This window comes from Bubalus kerabau, chromosome 16 (assembly GCF_029407905.1).
Source record: "Bubalus kerabau isolate K-KA32 ecotype Philippines breed swamp buffalo chromosome 16, PCC_UOA_SB_1v2, whole genome shotgun sequence".
Classification (NCBI taxonomy): Eukaryota; Metazoa; Chordata; class Mammalia; order Artiodactyla; family Bovidae; genus Bubalus; species Bubalus kerabau.
Window position 1 is genome coordinate 68,266,336 of NC_073639.1, and position 18,592 is coordinate 68,284,927.

The 18,592-nt window shown below is 51.7% G+C and overlaps 2 protein-coding genes across 2 annotated transcripts in view; both read left to right on the forward strand.

Annotated features, from left to right (window-relative positions):
- The window catches only part of SSH1 (slingshot protein phosphatase 1), a 56,616-nt gene that overhangs the window by 6,826 nt on the left and 31,198 nt on the right, over nt 1–18,592 (forward strand). The gene's annotated exons all lie outside the window — the stretch shown is intronic.
- The window catches only part of CORO1C (coronin 1C), a 141,277-nt gene continuing 135,913 nt past the window's right edge, over nt 13,229–18,592 (forward strand). Inside the window, exon 1 of the mRNA XM_055550723.1 lies at nt 13,229–13,232. The gene's annotated coding sequence lies outside the window, so the exon portion shown is untranslated. The remainder of the gene's footprint in view (nt 13,233–18,592) is intronic.

Here is an 18,592-nt window from a genome sequence, read left to right on the forward strand (position 1 = left end):
CCCCCTTTAAACTGGGGGCTCTGCTTGCTCAGAGTCTCGAAGGCCGGAATCAGCCGGATTCCCAAGTTGGGGCAGTCACGGGCCGTGTTGAGAATCAGCCGGTGGAGGCTGGGAGGGGAGTGGAGGTCTGCTCCGGAGACTGTTGGGGGAGGGAGATCGGGGCGGAGGGCCTGTGGAGCGCCCCACGCCCCCAGCTTGTCTCCAGCCCTTCCCTGGACTTGGACTCTCTTCTCCCCCTCAAGCTGGTCCCTTTCTTCCAGGGCTCTTCCCCAGGAGATGGCACTTCGATGGTCCTCGGGGCAAAGAAATATTTTGTTTTTTATTTGCCCTTCCTGCGCTGACAACATAGCACTTTGAATTGTTTCCATTAATAAAGAACTTACAGCTGGCAGTGATAGGAAAACGTGTATGTGCTGCTGGCCAATAAAAGGCCCCGTTCTTTGTATCGTTCGGAGCTGAAGAGGACCATTCAGAGGGAAGTAAAGGCAGCTCTCTGCGGGGCCACATCGCATCCTCACAGCAACCCCAGGAGGAGGGGGTATTCCCACCCTCCACCCCCCAGGTCGCAGGTTGCATTCCAAGTGGGGCCTCCATTGCCCATAACATGTGAGTTTGTCATAGGACTCTGCCTCTCCAGGGAACAGTTTCGTGATTCAGTTGGACACCAGTGTTGCAGGTCAGGCATGCAGACTTGCTGAGGTCGCCCAGGTGGTTAGAGGCAGCATCAGGGCTGCAACCCAGGACCCCTGCTGACCTGTGACGGTGCCTCCCGGGAGGTCAGATCACCCTGGTGACCCACGTGAGTCCTTCTTCGCTGCTGTTAGTCCCCAAGGCCATCGTGAGTGCTGGGAGACCCAGGCTGGCTCTGGGTCTGATCCCTGACCTGGGCTCTGATCCTGTCCTCACAAGCGTCCCTTTCTTCTGCTCTTCACTCACCTTGACATTCAGGCCCCATTTCAGGCAGAGGACAAAGTCCTGCTATCTAGCCCTCTGAGCCCAACGAGAGAAGTGCTGAGGTCCCCGTGTAAGCGGCATGACTGCAGTTCATTGGCATCTGCGTGGGGATTTGCGTTGCCAGACCTCTGCTCTCTGAGCTTCTTCTCGAGAAAAAAATGTGTGGGATGGCTGGTCATTCTTTACTCTCTGGTGGGAGGACAGTTGGAGCGAGGAGATCTCTCTTTGCTTCACATTCATCCTGAAGTTAATCTGACCTGATTTGGTATCTAAAGGGTGCTGGGGTGGGAGAGAAACTGGGGCCCACAGGGTTGTCCTGTTCCCTCGCCCCTTTGTCTACCCTTAATGGACAGCTTCATCTTGCGGATCCTCCAAGAAGTGATCTTGGACCCAACATGTAGCCAGTGAACTGCTGAGTTCGTGGGTCAGATCTTTCTCACCCTGCCCTCTTCCCCACCCTCTTCCCCCGCTGGGAGCACCATGGTCAGGCCCGGTTCACTGAGGGGCCACCCATCAACCCATCCTTGGACCTCAGTTTATCATCCAGCTGTCAGAGGGCTGGCAGTCTGGACACGCCCCCAGCTTCATCCTCCTAGTCCACGCAGCCTTTTCTGCCTTTCAGCCTCACCACTGGCCTTTCCTTGCACGGACGTGCCGTTTTTGAGTTCTACCGCTGCTCCCTGACCAGGCTTCTTTAAGCCAGTTTCTTTTCCAGTTGGCCGCAGTCCTCACGGCCAGCTCCGCGTGCTTCCCCACAAACCTCTGTGGCTTCCCTCTCCTCAGTAGGTGACTCCTGGTTTCTTTCTGGTACCGCACCTGCCTTCCCTGGGCAAGCACCTGTGTTTTTGTCTCATCCCTAATTGTTGGGGCTTCCCTTAGTGACAGGGTCTTAGTTCTCCGCCTGCATGTAGCATTTCAGGAAGCTTAAACATATTAACTTGGTTTTGATTCTGCAGTAAATTGCATTCGTGTACAAGAAAGACATTTGGAGGAAAGATAATGGGGTTCGGAGTCTGGCTCCTGCACTAGTAGAGATGCCCACACACCTCTAGGAATTACTGTGTCTCTGTAGGTCTCTGTTCTTGTATCAGTAAAGCAGATAAAGCGCTGGCCTTTCAGGGTTGACCAGTAGTTTGTACGGAGCTCCCTGCCCAGAGCCAGGTCCGTGATGGGTGTGGAGGACAGTGGCCATGACCGGTCTTCAGAGGATGGTGTTCCATCAGTGTTAGTTTCACAGCCCAGCAGTACAGGGTCAGACTCCCCGCAGGCGCCGGGCCCACTGCGCGGGGGCTGGGAGGGCCGTCCCCGTGGATGCCCGGTGACTCGGACCAGGGACCAGCCTGCATCGCTCACCCGGTGACGTCCCCGTACGTTGGGAGCAGGAGCGCACCTCTTGCAGAATCTTGACTGTCACCCAGTCGGTTTCTCCGAAGGCCTGGGGGCCATCTGGGGAGCCGCTGTCCGCCCGCGCAGAGGGAAGATGAGGGACCTAGAGCCTGCACCGAGCCCTCACTGCCCCTCTGCCCTGCCCGCTCTGTGTGCAGCCTGCTGCTGGCCTCTGGCAGTCCCCTTTGGGAAACGGCACCGTTCGAACTGTGGGAACCAGTGAGCAGATGGCTCTGCCACAGCGGCCCCGGCTCCCTCGCCATCCTGGGAGCTGCCTTGGTCTGGCAGGAGACTCAAGTGGTCGTGTGCCAGGCAGGGCCCCCGGGAGGGAATAGGGTTGTGTTGTTTCCAGACGGTGGATCTGGAGTGAAGGTTTTGCTGCCTTTTTTTTTTTTTTAAATCCAGCGTTTCCAAGTCAAGCACGTGAAATGATCATTAGAGTTCTTTAAATTTCTTTTCTTGCTTGCCCAAGCAAACACTTGGGCCAGAGCAGCAGGATTTTGTCTTCTCTCTTTTACCCAGTTTTAGTGGGAAACTGAACTCCTGTGCACCCGCCTTTCCCTCACTCCTCTCCCCATTTCAGAAATCCCCAGAGGACCCCCATCTCTGTGTAGCCTTCTCTCCTTCTCGTGGACGAGTCAGGATGGGGTGCGTCCTCACTCTGCAGGCCTTGCCTCCCATCTTCTTTTAGAGCCTCTTCATCAATGCCTGTCTACCCTTGGAGCTTCCTCTGACTTCCTTGATGGTTTTTCAGCCCAGGCTTTGACTGTCCCTGTTGAGAGTCAAGTCTGTCTGGTTAAGTCCTGCCCAGAGGGGTTGCGCTTGTGCCGCACCCAGGCTCTGTGTAGCAGGCTGCTGTACCAGAGCTACTGCTGTGCAACAAGCCACCCCAGACTCGCAGCCAAAAATGGCACACAGGTTTACTTCTCAGCTCGCATGAGCCAGGAACCCTTGACATGATTGTGTTGGATCTTCTGCTCGGGGTCTCACGTGGCTGCAGGCAAGATGTTGACCAGGGCTGGGGTTGCATCTGTGCCTTGGGCCCTCTTCCAAGTTCACACTGATTCTTGATAGAATGCATTCTCTTGTGGCTATAGACATGGCTGGCAGCTTCCTCAAGGCCAACAAGAGAGTTTGCTGCCGTCAGGGAATGCCATCAGGAGAGAGATGATTGCCTTTGCCATCAGTTATAAACTAATTAAGGGAGCAGCTCTCCCATACTGGTCCCTGGTCCCAGCATACACTCAGCACAGGGTGCTTGCCCAGGTTCCTGGGTAGAATCCGCCCAGAAGTCTCAGTCCATGGGAGTTGTCGAGATGCGCCAGTCTAACGGAGAGAAAGACGCATAAAGAAGTAGCTTTCTGTTCAGTGTTGCAGACGTGGTAGGGTGTGTCAAGTAGAGGCGATGCTGGCTAGTGGGGAGGGGCCAGGAGCCCTGGGGAGCCAGCAGGGTTCGACCACCTGCCAGAGACTGTCCTGTTCTTGTGGCTCCGTGCCCACACGCCCCTTCACCCCTGAAGACCTGTCTTCCTCCCTTCCAGCCTGAACCCCAGGGGCCCCGCCGTGAGCGGTGTGGCCTGTCCCGTGACCTCCCTGACTGTGAGCTCGAGTGAGGCTGGTACTCGATGTCCCTTCCCAAGCAGTGGGTCGCCTGGGTGGGCACCGGGGGTGGGCAGTGTGTGCACATCAGGGCTCCCATTCACGAGGGGCTGTAGGTGCTGGGAACTTCGGCAGCTCGTCTCATTTCTGTCACCCCCACGAGATGCCGGCCTCATTGTAGGAAACCGCAGTTCCCTGGGGCCGGAGACAGGGTTTACTCTGGTGGCTGTGATCAGAAACCCGCGTCCCTTCCTGTCCCCTCCCTCACAGCTTTACTGGCAGCCGCCTCCCACCCCCACCCCCGCTTGAAACACTTGGGATGCACACACTTGCAACAAGTGAAGAGTTAATTTGATTCTGTTGGAATGTAATTAAAATTACTAAGGTTAACTTAAAATGAGTTTTGCTCAGAGTCTAGTAGGTTTCATTAAACGTTTGAAATAGCAGTGCTGAGACTTCTAAAGCGTGCCTCGGGCCCGGCCTCATTTTCCCGTGCACTTAGCACACCAGGGAGACATGTGCACCCGAGAAGGCGCGCGTGAGCCCTTTCTTCTTAGTGGTACCCACGATCACCCTGTGGTAAACAGGGTGTTTACCTGCTAAAATGTGTTACCTGCTGTGTAGCCTTTAGGCCAGTCACTAAACATCTCTGGGCCCCCACTGCCTCCTCTGTCAGGTGAGGTGAGATTAGATAACAGCTCCCAAACCCAGGAATAAGCATCTTCAGGCCCATCAGTTTAGTTCTATGTCACCGTGTTACAGCTTCTAACCATCCTCTGTAGCTTTGTAACAGTGCATCCGGAGTTTCTCCTTTATTCTCAGGCTGAGAACAAGGTCAGCTGTATTTGGGAGGTAAGGGGGGGCGTCTCGCTGAGTCACCCTGAGATGGCGAGAACTGGTATGGCCTCTGAGAGGAAGTGGACCCTCTGCTGGGACCCACTTCCCCCTCAGTGCGTGTTGGGCCAGGCACGCTTTGCCCCAGGAGCAGGGCCATGCCCTTGGTGGTGACTGCCTGGGCAGAAGGCACTCCCGCCTTCAGAGGTCATCTTGGCGTATGTTGTGCTGCCGTGAGACACTCTAAATTTGGGCAGCTTATTGGGAATATTCCTAAGACTAGGAGGAGGCCCACCAGAGTCTTTGTGCTTTGAGAAAGGCTGTAGGAAGAAAACAGGATTAATCAAAATAGGATTAATCCGGGTTGGGAGGAGCCACTCCCAGGGCATGCCAAGTGATGGGGCTGGGAGTGGGGGGTGGTAAGACTAGGAGTCTGGCCTGCGAGGTTCCCACATTGGAGCATGGAAAGCCCTGGAGAGGGTTCGCACTCCCGCAGTGGAGATGGTATGTGTTGATGAGAGCGCCCCACCAGGAGCCCGCCCCGCCCTGCAGTGTTGGGTGAGAACCAGGGATACATGACTGCCGTGTAAATTACACAGTCATGCTCCTGGCTGTGCTTGGCTGGGGCGGGGCCTCTAGGCCAGGTCTGTACACCCCCACCCCACCCCCTGTGTGACTGTGACCTCACGCCAGCCCCGCTGCCCTCCCTGAAACAGGAAGAGTCCTCCTGGGCTTCAGGGAGCTTCTGTGAGGCTGAGAGGGTGTCTTGTATATTGTGTTGTGCCTGGTCCTTGTCTGACAACAGGGCACCGTTACTTTCACTGATGCTGAGAAGCGACAGTCCCTTCTGCTGCCTTCCTGACCACCTTACGCCCCACCCCCCGCCCCAGAGGAGTTCTACATCAAAACCCAAAAAGGTCAACCTAGTCGAAGCCAAGGGAAAACAGCAGCCTCTGCCCGACCTGTCTTCCTCCAAGTTACACGGAGCCTGGCACCAGGTTTTTATCCGCAAAGCATTACGTCTTGTGTGCCTTTATTTTTACAATTAAAAGAATTTTTCCTTCATTGAGCAGCAACTTTTGAAGCTTTTTTTTTTTTTTTAATATTTTGTTTCAAAGAAGGCCCAGAGGCCCCCCCCTTAGGAAATGCCCCAGGGGCCTCCGTGCTCTGGGAGAAGTGACCCCCACACGCTTGCTTGCCGAGCATTGGGACCCGCTGGGGAGGGGACTGTTGACGTGGTTTGGAGGGAGCCGGGCCCGCTGCCACCTCCGGAGATCGCTCGTTTCTTCTCCCCAAACGTCTAAGCCCACGGTTCCATGCCATGTCTGGAGCCGGTGGAAGTTGGGAGCGTGTCTGTTCAGGGTTGCGGTGGAGACCGCTGAGCCCCACGGCAAGCGAGCTTCCTCAGGAGCCCACTTGCTAAGCCCAGGTGCACCGTGTGGGCCCTGCACGCCGGGTGGGGGAAGGAGTATCTCGTGAAACGACCTGGTAACGGAGGCGCTTTTTATCTAAGAGTGGTTTGCCTTATCAACTCAGCCCACGTATATTTGGTGCCTGTGTATGTTTTGGGTTCTGTGCCGAGGGCTGGGAATTCCATGTTAAATATAAAAAGACGTTGTTAACGTTCCAGAGGTACCTTGTGTGTGCCATGTCCACTGTGGCTCCCAGAAGGGATTTGAAACAGCGTGTAACATTCAAAGCGAATCATCTGATTTAAAATTGGAAAGTGGGACCTGGAGAACATGGGGGAAAATAAAGCAAAGTGAGGGGACAGTTGTATGTGGAATTCAAGGCATAATGTGGGTTGGTGTAATTACCAGAGTTTGGCTGTATATCTGACTTTGAGTTTCCGAGGAGTCAAAGCAAAGAAAGAAACGACCATCCCTTGCTTGGTTCACGGTGTCCTTAAAAGACCACCAGGTTGGTCCCCCTGAAGAACCGTTCCTGAGGGTGGGTATTTGTGAGGAGACCCAGTGTGATGGGCGGTGAGTCAGCTTGCCTTAGGCTGGGCCCTGAGGCCCATCCCACCAATTTACCTGTGCGTTTGTGGTCTGGAGAGGTGAAGGTGGCAAAAGTACGTGGTGCCAGAGCCGCCCAGCCACCCAGCTACCAAAAACAGGATGCTGAACAACATCCTGCAGGCCCGCAGAGTCCCGACTCCACTTGCCTGTCCCGACTCTGGCTGCCCGTCCTGACTCCACGTGCCAGTCACAACGGGAGGCTCTCCGGGGCAGGTCGCCCCCCCAGCCTTTTCTCAACATGCAGTCTCAGAGCAGGAAAATGCTAAAATTAGGGCTCATGTGGGCCAGCGCCCTGCGTGTGTACTCGAGGCATTCAAAATCTGGACACCCAGAGACCGAGAGGAACTGGGAGAGGGGAGTTTCCCATCATCCTCCACGGCCTTGTGCGCAAAGCAGGCTGCTGCTGTTCTGGAAGTGCGGAGGGGAGGTGGTCCTGAGGCAGGGACAGATCTTGGGTGCTGAGGGGCAGAGCATCCCTGAGAGGGAACCGGGAAGCCAGGATGTCTGCCAGCGATGATGACCAGCAAGAGGGTCTTAAGCTTTTATCACTGGCCCATAAAGAAAAATTGTTGTTTAGTCCCTCAGTCACGACTGACTCTTTTGCGAACTCACGGACTGTAGCCCACCAGGCTCCTCTGTCCTTGGGATTCTCCAGGCTAGAAGACTGGAGTGGGTTCTCATTTCCTTCTCCAGGGGATCTTCCTGACCCAGGGATCGAACCTGCACCTGCTGCATCTCCGGCATTGGCAGGCAGGCTCTCTCCCACTGAGCCGGCCACTGGGGAAGCCTAAGAGGAAAAATGAGAGGCAGTGTTTTGCCAAAATCCAGTTAAGTGGAATTTTTTTAGAAGTAATTTTAAAAATTTAGAAGCAGTTGAAAACATACATAAAAGTTGCAAATGGAGTACAGAGAACATTTTTCTGTAATGTTTTGAGAGTAAGTTGCCAGCCAGATGCCATTTGAATATAAGCAAGGACGTTCTCCTACAGAGCAGGCCATTAACCCAGCTTGACCTGATCCATGACTCCATCTAATCGTCAGACCCCGTTCAGGGTCCACCATTGGCCCCAGTGGCGTCCTTTGTTGGAAAGGGTCCAGGTTAGTATCGCCCCCTGTGCAGCATGGTCCTGTCTGCTGCGTGTCCTTCAGTCTGGGATGTTCCTCAGTCTTTCTTTGACTTTGACGACCATTTGAAGGGACAGGCCATTAGTTTGTAGAATAGAATGACCCTCAGTTTAGGTTTGTCTAATGTTCCCTCAAGGTTAGATTCAGGCCGTGCAATGCCAGGTGGTGTTCGCCGTGGTCCTCAGGTGGCTTTGCTGGGCTTCCTCCCTTCACGGGTCTTCTTTTCCCTTGCGTTGTGAGGTGTCTCTTGTGGGAACACTTTGAAACTGGCTCGGCGCCCAGTGCCCCCTCAGCTTTTCCATTTATTTGTATCTGTGTGGACACCTGTTTGTTTCGTGCAGTGGTTCACAGTCTGTTAACTGTATTCTTGACTTCAGGGTTCAAACTGCCCCTGATTTGGCCTGTGGGGGCTCGTTCAAGTTGGCTTCCGTGTCCCTGGACGTGCGCATCATCGTTTGAGCACAGCCTTGTTTTCCGACACCAGAGGGCAGGCCTCGCCTTGTAGTTTTTGCCCCGTCTCTGAAATCCATCATTCCTCCGCGCAGCCCTGGTTCCTTTTAGTAGAAAAGAGATTTCGAAGTAGGCAAGTGGTTTTTGTGATGTGTAGAAATAGCAAATCACTGTGTTGTATGCCTGGAACTGGGGCTTCCCGGCTGGAGCAGCAGTAAAGAATCCTTGCCTGCCAATGCGGGAGACGGCAAGAAACGCAGGGGAGATCCTGGGAAATCTCGTGGACGGAGGAGCCTGGTGGGCTGCAGTCCATGGCAGTCCATGGCAGTCCATGGGGTCGCAAAGAGCAGACACAGCCGAGCGACCGACATACACCGCGTGCCGGGAACTGACAGTGGTGCAGGTCAATTATACATCCACGGAAGCTTTTTAAAATAAAGCGTTTATGAATCCCTTTAACCCCTGTGAATAATCACTGAAAAGGATAATTGATGGATGAGATTAGGGGCTGGTGCTGGACCTAGAAATCTGACAGTGGAATGCAGAACACGGGAAGTGGTAGATGCAGGTTGCCAAGTTCTATTTATTTGGGTGTTAGTTGATTGATGGGCCCAGCTGAGAACTAAATGTCCACTAATTAAAAAAAAAAAGCAGAAAATATTGCCATTTTTTTCATGTACTCCGTAAAGCCTCCTTGAAGCTCATCCTGCTCTCTAAACCTAAATGATATTAACAAGGGCTTTTCTTTTGAAGAAATAAAATTATACCAAATTAATCTGGGAAACAAAAGCAAAGACACTGAGGCAGGCATGCTTATTACTACTGTTGGAGGTGTTCTCTGCAGGTCTTTTCAGCGGGCAGAATTTGGGACTGTGTGGCTGTATGTGCACACACATACACACACGTGTTACACATTTGCATCTATATTACTCTATTTATGTTGAAAACCATGAGTTCAAACTGATACCTTCAATTCCGATCCAACATCTCCGGGTTCCTTCTAGTTTTTTCTCGTTCCATATTTGTAATCCCTTTTCTCATAGCGCGAGAAACCTGCCTCCCATTGTCCCTAAAGTGTTTATTTGTCTGATCAACCCCCTTGTCTGCCACCAGCCCCTCATCTTTGTGGCCACCTCTCCGCTCCTTACCACACCCCCTCCCCAACCTGGAGGCCCTCCCTGCTCTGCCTACCAGAGGGTTTTCAGTGGGAAAAAGAAGCAGACTTGCTCTTTTGATGCTGTTTTCCCAAGGTGTCCACTCAGCAGAAGTTTGACACTTTCTGGAGAGACTTGTGGTGTCGTTTCCTGGCTTTTCCCCTGCTGGGTCACTAGAACTTGGATAAGCCATGTAATCGCTCCGAGCCTCAGTTTCCCTGTGTCTGAGAGACTCACAGATGGATGCTAAGGGTATCCATGACGTGCCCAGCAGGACACACAGCACAGATGTTTATTATTGACTTTACCTTTGCTGAGTGCACATTACCTTCTGGGCGCTGAGAGATGGAGAAGCCACAGCTTTGATGCTCCAGACTCTGGTGACGTGGGCAACTTAGTTGTGTTGTTTGAAGCACTCGGTTGCCAGGAGGACCCGACCTCTGTGTGGCTGTAACAGCATTTATGCAGCAGCGAATCTTTTTTTTCCCCAAAGGTTGTAATGCTTAATCAGAGGGGTCTGATAATTGATTGAAGCTTGAGAAATATTTTCCCAGGTCACATGTTTTCATTGAATAACCGGACACCTTGTTAATTTATTTTTTTTTAAGATTTGCATTAATTTATTATTTTAGGCTGCGGTGGGTCTCTGTTGCCGCACCTCGCCACCTTCTCCAGTTCTGACGAGTGGGAGCTCCTCTCGAGCCGCGGTGCGCCGGCTTCTCATTGCGGTGGCTCCTCTTGTTGAGGAGCACAAGCTCTGGGCTGCGTGGGCTCAGTAGCTGAGGTGCATGGGCTTAGTTGTCCCACGGCATGTGGGATCTTCCTGGGCCAGGGATTGAACCTGTGTCTCCTGTGTTGACAGGCAGATTCTTAACCACTGAGCCACCAGGGAAGCCCTTTAATTGATTTTTTTTTTATTGAAGTTTGGTTGATGAATGACATTATGTATAAGTTACAGGTGTGCAGTATAACGATGCACACTTTTTAAAGATCGTGCTCCGTCTGTAGTTATTATCAGCTTCTGGCTGTGTTTGCCATGTTGTATCATACATCTTTGCTGCTTATTGTACACGTAATAGTTTGTACCTCTTGATCCTCTGCCCCTGGGTTGCCCCTCCCCACTGGTAACCACAGGTCTGTTCTCTGTATCTGTGGCTCTTATGTGTTCTGTCCGTCCTGTACATGTTGAGCACCCAGTGCCGTAGCCACTCAGAGACGACCAAGGTGAGTTAGTCACAAAATGGCTTTGAGGCTGGAGGAGGTACATAGCTCAGTTTGTGAGTATTACTTCTGAGTATAGACTCTGCTGTATGTCAGGCAGAGAGGGGGACTTAAATAATTATGTGTGTCCTGGCCCTAGAGTCCCATGGTGAAGTTAAATACGCTGGCGTGAAGATAATATCACTACCAGTTAGTAGGTAAACAGGGCCAGGAACACAGTTTGGGTCCTTGGGGTCCTGTCCCATTCTAAGTATATGACCTTGAACGAATGACTCACCCTCTCAGTGCTCAGTGAGAGAAGGTGTTGTAAGATGTTGAAAAGCATGGCTTGCAGCCAGGGCGGCAAGGGGGGGCTTCCTGGAGGAGGTGTGAATGTTGGCAGGTGGGCAGGACATGAGGAGGCTGTGTGTAGAGACACAGAGTAGGAGAGCTGACAGGAGCAGTGACAGGTGGGGTGGAGCAGAGAGCGTGTAGAGTGTGGGAGGAAGAGTGTAAGAGGCGATACAAGGAAGCTTTTTATTATAAGTCACTTTTGCTAACTGCACTATAAGCCTTGAGGTCAGAGCGTGTAAAGCTTAGGTTAGAAACATGAATGGCTGGGGCTGCCACTGCAAGCAAGTGCAAATGGCTTCTCTAGATGAGGCCACATCATCGAACGCCCTGGAGCTGGGATCTACGCAACAAGGGCAGTGGCTGGGAACGGCATGGAGCAGGTTAGAGGCCAGGGGTCCTCTGTTCTCCACCCTGATTCCCACTAGGCTGCAGGCTCCCAGCGTAGCTGTGCCATCCGGATCATAGCTGCTCACCACACGTGGCTGATTAAAGCCCAGTATTCCTGGGCTTTCCTGGTGGCTCAGACAGTAAAGAATCCACCTGCAATGCAGGAGACCAGGGTTCCATCCCTGGGTCGGGAAGATCCCCTGGGGAAGGGAACAGCTACCCACTCCACTATTCTTGCCTGGGAAATCCCATGGTCAGAGGAGCCTAATGAGGTACAGTCCATGGGGTCGCAAAGAATTGGACACGACTGAGCAAATTTCACTACTAAAGTCAAATAAGACAAATTCAGCTCATCCACCTCACTCATCACCTTTCAAGCGTTCAGACCATAGGCCTCTCCGGCTGCCATATCAGACGGCACAGGTGGAGGAGGTCTCCTTCCTCTTGGACAGCATTGCCCCGCAGGAATGCCGAGGACCCCACACAGAGCTGGGCACACGGGGAGTGGACATCGCACGGCTCACGGGGCTGGGGGCCTGGGAAGGAAAGGGTGCCCTCGCCAGGTTAGGACTGGGCGACCCATGAATATGGGATGGAGCTGCCTCCCAAAGAAAGGGCTGGGAACTGGGGACAGTTGAGACAGTCCATTCTTGGAATTTCTGAGTTGTTTCAGAAAGCGTTTCCTTCATGTGCCTGTTATTTCTGGCTGGCTAGGTTGTCTCTGCTGCCATTGCATTTCCTGTACAATGCGGCCTTTCTCTCTCCGTGCTCACGAAGGGGGCTTTAGTCCCGGTGTACCAGACATTCACGGGCAGAGACACCAGCTCCAGCCTCCACAGACAGGGCCTGAGGGCTCATGGGGGCCATCGAGGAGCCCTCCTGAGGTTTGCGGAGCCAACCCAAAGCAGGGTATCTGCTATCCTACTTAAGCAGGGGGAGAAGTCCTGCTTTTGCGAGCTTGCTGGTATATTCAGCTGCTCGCTCCCACCGGTTGCTATGAAGGCACGCTGTGTAGCTGGCTGCGGAGAATGTCTCTTACTGTCCAAAATACTTGCGGACATTCCTTCTCTCTGAGAGAAGCCCACGCCTTCTAGCCAAACAATACATGCCCCAGCAGCAGAGACATTTGTAAGGAGCCCTGCCAGCATTTCTTGCTGGTGACCCCATTCCCTGAGTATAAGGCCCTGCAGAGCTGGAGTTTCCCTGTGGTCAGCACTCTGTGTGGAGCGGAGCCTTTGAGGAGAGGGCTCTGACTGGCAGGTGAATCAGGTGAGCTGTGGTCTACACTTAGAGCCCAGAGAACGGCCTTCGGGACGAGGCCTTACCCAATGGCCCCGTGAAGCACAAAATGGAAATACGGTGCTGGTACACCCCGGGGTCTCTGTGACTTTTGAACTTGAGTTCAAAACGAGAGAAACATCCGCGGGAGAACCGGGGACAGAGTGTTCTGTCTCCGTCTGCAGGGTGCCTGCCTCACTCCTGTGATAAGTCTTCCATCGCCTTTGTTGTTGAACCACTAAGTCATGTCCAACTGTTTAGAGATCCCATGCACTGTAGCCTCCCAGGCTCCTCTGTCCATGGGATTCTCCAGGCAAGAATACTGGAGTGGGTGGTCATACCTTTTTCCAGGGGATCTTCCTGACCCAGGGATTGAACCCAGGTTTCCCTCACTGCAGGCAGATTCTTTACCATCTGAACCACCAGGAAAGCCCAGTATTTGTTAACCTCGATGGAATTAATGGAACCCCCTCTTGGAGTGTACATGGGGACCAGCTTTCCTATAGTGACAGCTTTACGAGCATTCCGTAAAGAATTATCGTCAAGTCCACTGGACAAACCAGCCTATTCCGTAATTACTGGGCAGAGCTGTGTGCAGTCGAGGGTTAATTCTATCCATGCAGAAGTTATTCAGTTCATTTCAAACAGTCCAGTCAACATGAAACCTTTTTTTAAAAAATTGAAGCATAGTTGCTTGACAGTGTTGTGTTCATTTCAACCTTTCTTAGAGTCTATACTTTTAAGCTCATGTTCTCTGGTTTTATTTCCCCCCCGCAAGATGTAGCATCAGAAATCCTAAAATCATAACCAGTTAAGTAACTTCTTGTATCCACTTCTATAAAATGAGTGTAATAATGCCTGCTGGGTTCTCCGTAGGAGAGCTTCTTGAAGATCAAATAGGCTGACATCATCCAGAGAGCTTTGTCAACAGCTGGGCTTATCAGAGGTCTGATTCGTTGTTATGATTGTCATCTCAGATGACTGTGATGCAGGACTGCCTTTCAAGGGTAGGAACACCTGTGACTCTGAAAGCATTTGGTAGGAAAAGGGCATGTGTAGTTATTTGCTAACCTGTTGTGCTACTTCTGAGGATGGTATTATTTTGTTTTGTTTTGGTTTTTTTGACCTGGCGTGGCCTTCCTTCATTGCACCTAATCATGTTTGTATCCTTCCGAGAGGAGCACAGGTTTTTATGGGTGTTATGTTTCACCGGCAAAAACATATGTCGTGTACCTGCTGTGTGTAAGGAACTCTTATGAAGGGAGCAGCTTCCTCTGTGTCTTCTGTGATTGCTAAGTGCAGGGGTTCTTAGCCCTGACTGTGCTTCAGTAGCCATTTTGGGACTTTTTAAAAAAAAAAAAAAGGTGCCGAGGACTCGTCACAGACCTTCCGAATTAGAACCGGCTGGTATTAGACCTGGACATGAATGTTTTAGAAGTTTTGTACATTCTTCCCACATACAGCCAGAAGTGGAAATTAGAAGCGTTACTATCATATTCTATTGTGCGATGTCTCTACACCGAGTGTTTCCCTTCTTCAAGGAATTATGTTTCTAAGTGGCCTGGCACACATCCAGACTGCCCAAATGCAGACCCTTCCCTTAAAGATTGTTGTCTTTACCTGGTCAACACTCATTTGGGCTTGGTGTACTGTGGTTCTCCTTACTCTGCAAATACTTGGCTATTTGAATGGCTGAGCAGAGCCCTGTAAGTGACTATCAGAACATCCACATAATAGACCAGGTGTCAGAACCCAGAAATATGGATTCCCAGACCAGTGCATTGTATGTTTTTAAACTTCGACATGCACTTAGAGTCATCGAGGCAGTGGGTTAAAAAATGAGGTTGCCCAGACTCTCCTCCAGACGCTTTCAGGAGCCAGACTGCCCTCCTTCATTTGTGAGAAAGAAGAGAATGTCTTCCCGCAGAGCTTGGGGAGGAGACGGGGTGGCACGTGGTGGGCGCTCGGGCAGCGGCGGTGCTGTTGGTGAGAAGCAGCTTCTTGACCAGCGTGGCTCTGCCCCTCCCCAGCCGCCCCCCCAGGACCTCCATTCAGTCCAGAAGGACCAGGTGACATGTCCTGTCCCGTAACGGTGGTGGTGGCACCCCTGGGGCTGATGCCAGGTCTTCTCTTTCTGAGGCTGTTTCCCATCTCTCTCCAGCGCCTGATGCGTCCACATGCTGGGAAGAAGGACCAGGGACGGGTCCTCTCCTGACTCCTCAGCGCTGCTAGGCCTGGCCCCAGAGGGGGCTGCAGGGACTCCACTCTGGTCCTCCCTCTGGGACAGACAGCGGCGAGGGCGTTCCAGGGGTTAAGAAGGTGGGCATGGGCCAGAGAGACATGGGTCTCAGCCTATCTCATAAAGATTATGCTCCTGTGGCTGAAGTTTCCTCAACCATAGAACAAGAACGATCGTAGCATGTGTTTCCCTTGATCCTCTTGTGAAGGTTAATTTTACCATTCGGGAGCTGGGATAACCTTGCAGGCGAGGCCTTCCCAGAAGTCTCAGAGCCCTTCCTTCACAGAACATTGCAGAACCCACCGCTCAGACACACTCTCTTCGCAGCCCTCCAGGGTTCCTTTCTCAGGGAGTTCATCCCATCCTGCCTGGCATCGTATATAGTTAGTTGCATCCTTAACATAAGTATTTCCTCTGCCAAAAGAAGCAGGAAAAGCAGAGCTGGCTTCCGCCAGGTGGGTTTCAGCGTCTCATCCCACACTCTCTGGGACACCCACCTGCTCTTCCTCCAAAGCCTACCCTGTGCCCCCTGAGAAAGGGTCTCAGAGCCCCTCCCCTTCCCTCTACCTGGAATGCCATCCTCCCACATACACACACTAGATCTGCCTTGAGGAGCGATTAGCACGACTGAAGGCCTTCCAGGACGTATCTGTGCTTTTAAAAAACACCCAACAACCGTGGCAGCTGCCCATGGTCCCTGTTGGGCGAATGGATGGTGATTTGAAAGAAACAGAAATCCTTCGGTGTGTCGGTTTGAAGAAGAATGGGGTCCTCATGGCTTGGGGCAGGTTTCTGGGCTGCCAGCTGTTTTTCCTCGCAGTTTCTAACGCACACCCTATCGCTTGTTCCCGAGGCCCACAAAAAGCCGTAGGAGTAAAAGTGATTAGAGGAACTTCAGCTGTTTTGCTCCCTCTGAATAGCCCTCTTTCATCAGGATAGGCAGGGACAAGGGCCTTTTTTAAACCCAAATATCAGGGAAGGACGAGGGTTCCAGCAGAGCCATTTGCCGTCTGGGTGGGAACGCCATCCTTCCTTCCATCAGAACGGGCACTCTGCCGCTTCCCTGGAGGGCTCCGTCCAGCCTCCTCTTCAGACGTCCATCCTTCTCCGGGGAGCGGGGAGGGCAGGGGCTGGGGGCAGTTCAGATCACACGATGTGACCACGGCGGGCGGTCCGGGACCTCTTCTGTGGTGCTGACATCTGCCTCTCCAGCCAGCCACCCCCCACTACTTCTACTCCTCAGAGGTTTTCAGCAAAGCTAGTATGTATCGCCACCGCCGATTTCTGTTTCCCTCCTGCGTCTGGGTTTCTGGGTGACATTCTGGCTGTTGCTGCTCGGAGGGTGGGGTTTTCTGGAGGACCCCGTCCGTCTGCAGTGCCCTGTACAAATTATGACCCCACGTCATCTCCTAAAACCGGCCTCTGAGACTCCTCTGTATTGTGGAGATAAAAAACAGGGAGGGTGGGGGGCTGAACTTGTTCTTAATCCCCCATTGGGATTTTTCTCGCGGCGACCAAGGGAAACATTTCCGTTTCGTTTGCCTGCGTCTGACTTCCCAGAGCTTTAGTCTAAAGAGCTGTCTTTCTGGGGACCAGCACCTTTGGGGAAAAGGCTGATTTCACTGGAATGATGATGGGTGGTTTGTGGGTGTGTTTTCCTCATCTGGAGAACCTTGAAAAGGAGGTGCGCCATCCCCGAAATGGGGGTGTCTGGAGACTGATGAACCCGGGGACTGTATGGTGTCAGAGCCCTGGCTGCAGGAGACAGTTGTTCACATCAGCCCCCCAGCGAGCGAGGGAGGCTCTGAGCCCAGGGTGAGCTCAGAGCAGAAGACGGGAAGCAGGGCCATAAAGAATATCCATCTCATTTTCATAGGTCCCAGGACTACCAGGTTCTGTGGCCTCTGGGCCCCGGGAGTCATCCAGCGAGGTTTTTTCCTTGTGCCCCATCTGCTTACTGTCTGAGCCGCAGGGCCATCTCTGAGGCTGGGGAGGGTGTGTTCTCTGAGCCTCCCCGCCTGCAGCTTCAGATCTCGCCCTGCACAGAGGAGGACAGAGGCAGAGTGTTCCTGGGGAGCCCAGGCACACAGCCCCCTGAATTGACATGTAGCCTCAAGGCTCTTGATTCTGTAACAGCCTCAGAAACACTGAGGAACAACTGGCCTCGAAAGCGATCACGGGATAAAACCAGCCTATTTTGCGTTGTTCCTCCTCCACCCCCACCCCACCCCTCAAGGAAATATAAGGGAAACCAAGGGGAATTTTTGCCCATGATTTCCAAGGCAAAGGTCACCGTCACTGGCTGGCTGTTGCCAGAGGGCTCAGGTTTCTGGTCACTATGGATTTTTTTTTTTTTTTTTTTTTTTTCATTTTTTTTTTAAACTCATGAACAAAAAGAGGTTGATGATGCCTTGCAAAGTTTTCCCCCACCCCCCCACCAGCTGCTTCGATGAACTGATTGCTGTTTGAAGTTTCATGCGTTTTGTTGGAGTCTCTTGGGCAGCGATGAAAGTAGGTAGTAAGTGATCCATGTCTTACCTAAAACAGCATAGTTCAGAAAACAAACTCAGTTGTAAGATTTTTAAGGAAAGGGTGAGTGACAAGTTTCAGGGGTAGAAAAGTGTTGGGCAGTTCTCTGCCATTTGCTTGAACTAGACAGCCTGGGATGTCTGTCGGCCAATGGATGCTAATGAGCTTTTTGCCTGCCGTGGGTAAGTGAGACTCACAGAAAGGGTGCATCTCGTTTCTTCCATTATTTACAGTCCTAGACTCCTCAGTGCTTGAAACTGGCACCACAGGTCCGGGACTCACAGGGTGGAAAGGGTGACTTGGTAGTATGTGACGATGGAAAAAGAGGCGCCGTCCAGATGTGAACTGTTGCCCACAGGAAAGAGATAAAGCCAGTTGTCCGTAGGATAAGAGGGGCAGAACTAAAACCTTAACGTTTGCTATTTGAGCCATTGTGATTTTTTAGCGTGCGAGGCAGAAAAACGAACAGATTTCATTGGCAGTCTTCATAGTATGGAAGATAACCGTTTTGGTTTTTTTTTCAATTCCAGAAACTGCTGACTTGACACTGGCCCCTGCAGTGAGATTTCTTAGCTCCTGGGGTTGGATTTTAGACTTAGCTGAATATTCCAGGATGAGAATGTCTAACTACCAACTTTAGCTGTCCTGGGCAATGATGATTTTGTTGTTTTATGTCACACAAGATGTCCTTGTGTTTCTGTCAAGAATTGATTTGTTTTTGTTTTTTTTAAAGTGCTTCTGTTTCTTAGAGATTTTTCTTTCAATCAAATATGTTAATTGGTTGCTCAAGAGAGAATGAATAATATATATAGCTCCCTATAATTTGAACTGCAGTCTTTCACAAAATTAATAAAAATGAAATGTTTTGCATTATGACTTTGAAAGTTAAAATATCATTTACAAAAGTTAATATTTGCTCAATACAGTAAATTTGGAAGATGCTAAGAAGTAGAAAAAAGATAACCTTAGCACTGTTAATAATTTTGGTGTGTCTTATGTGTAGTTTTCAGAGATGATGGTTTTTTCTAAGTAATTGGTGGTAATTAATAGCTAATATAGTCTATCAGTTCATACAGGGTGGA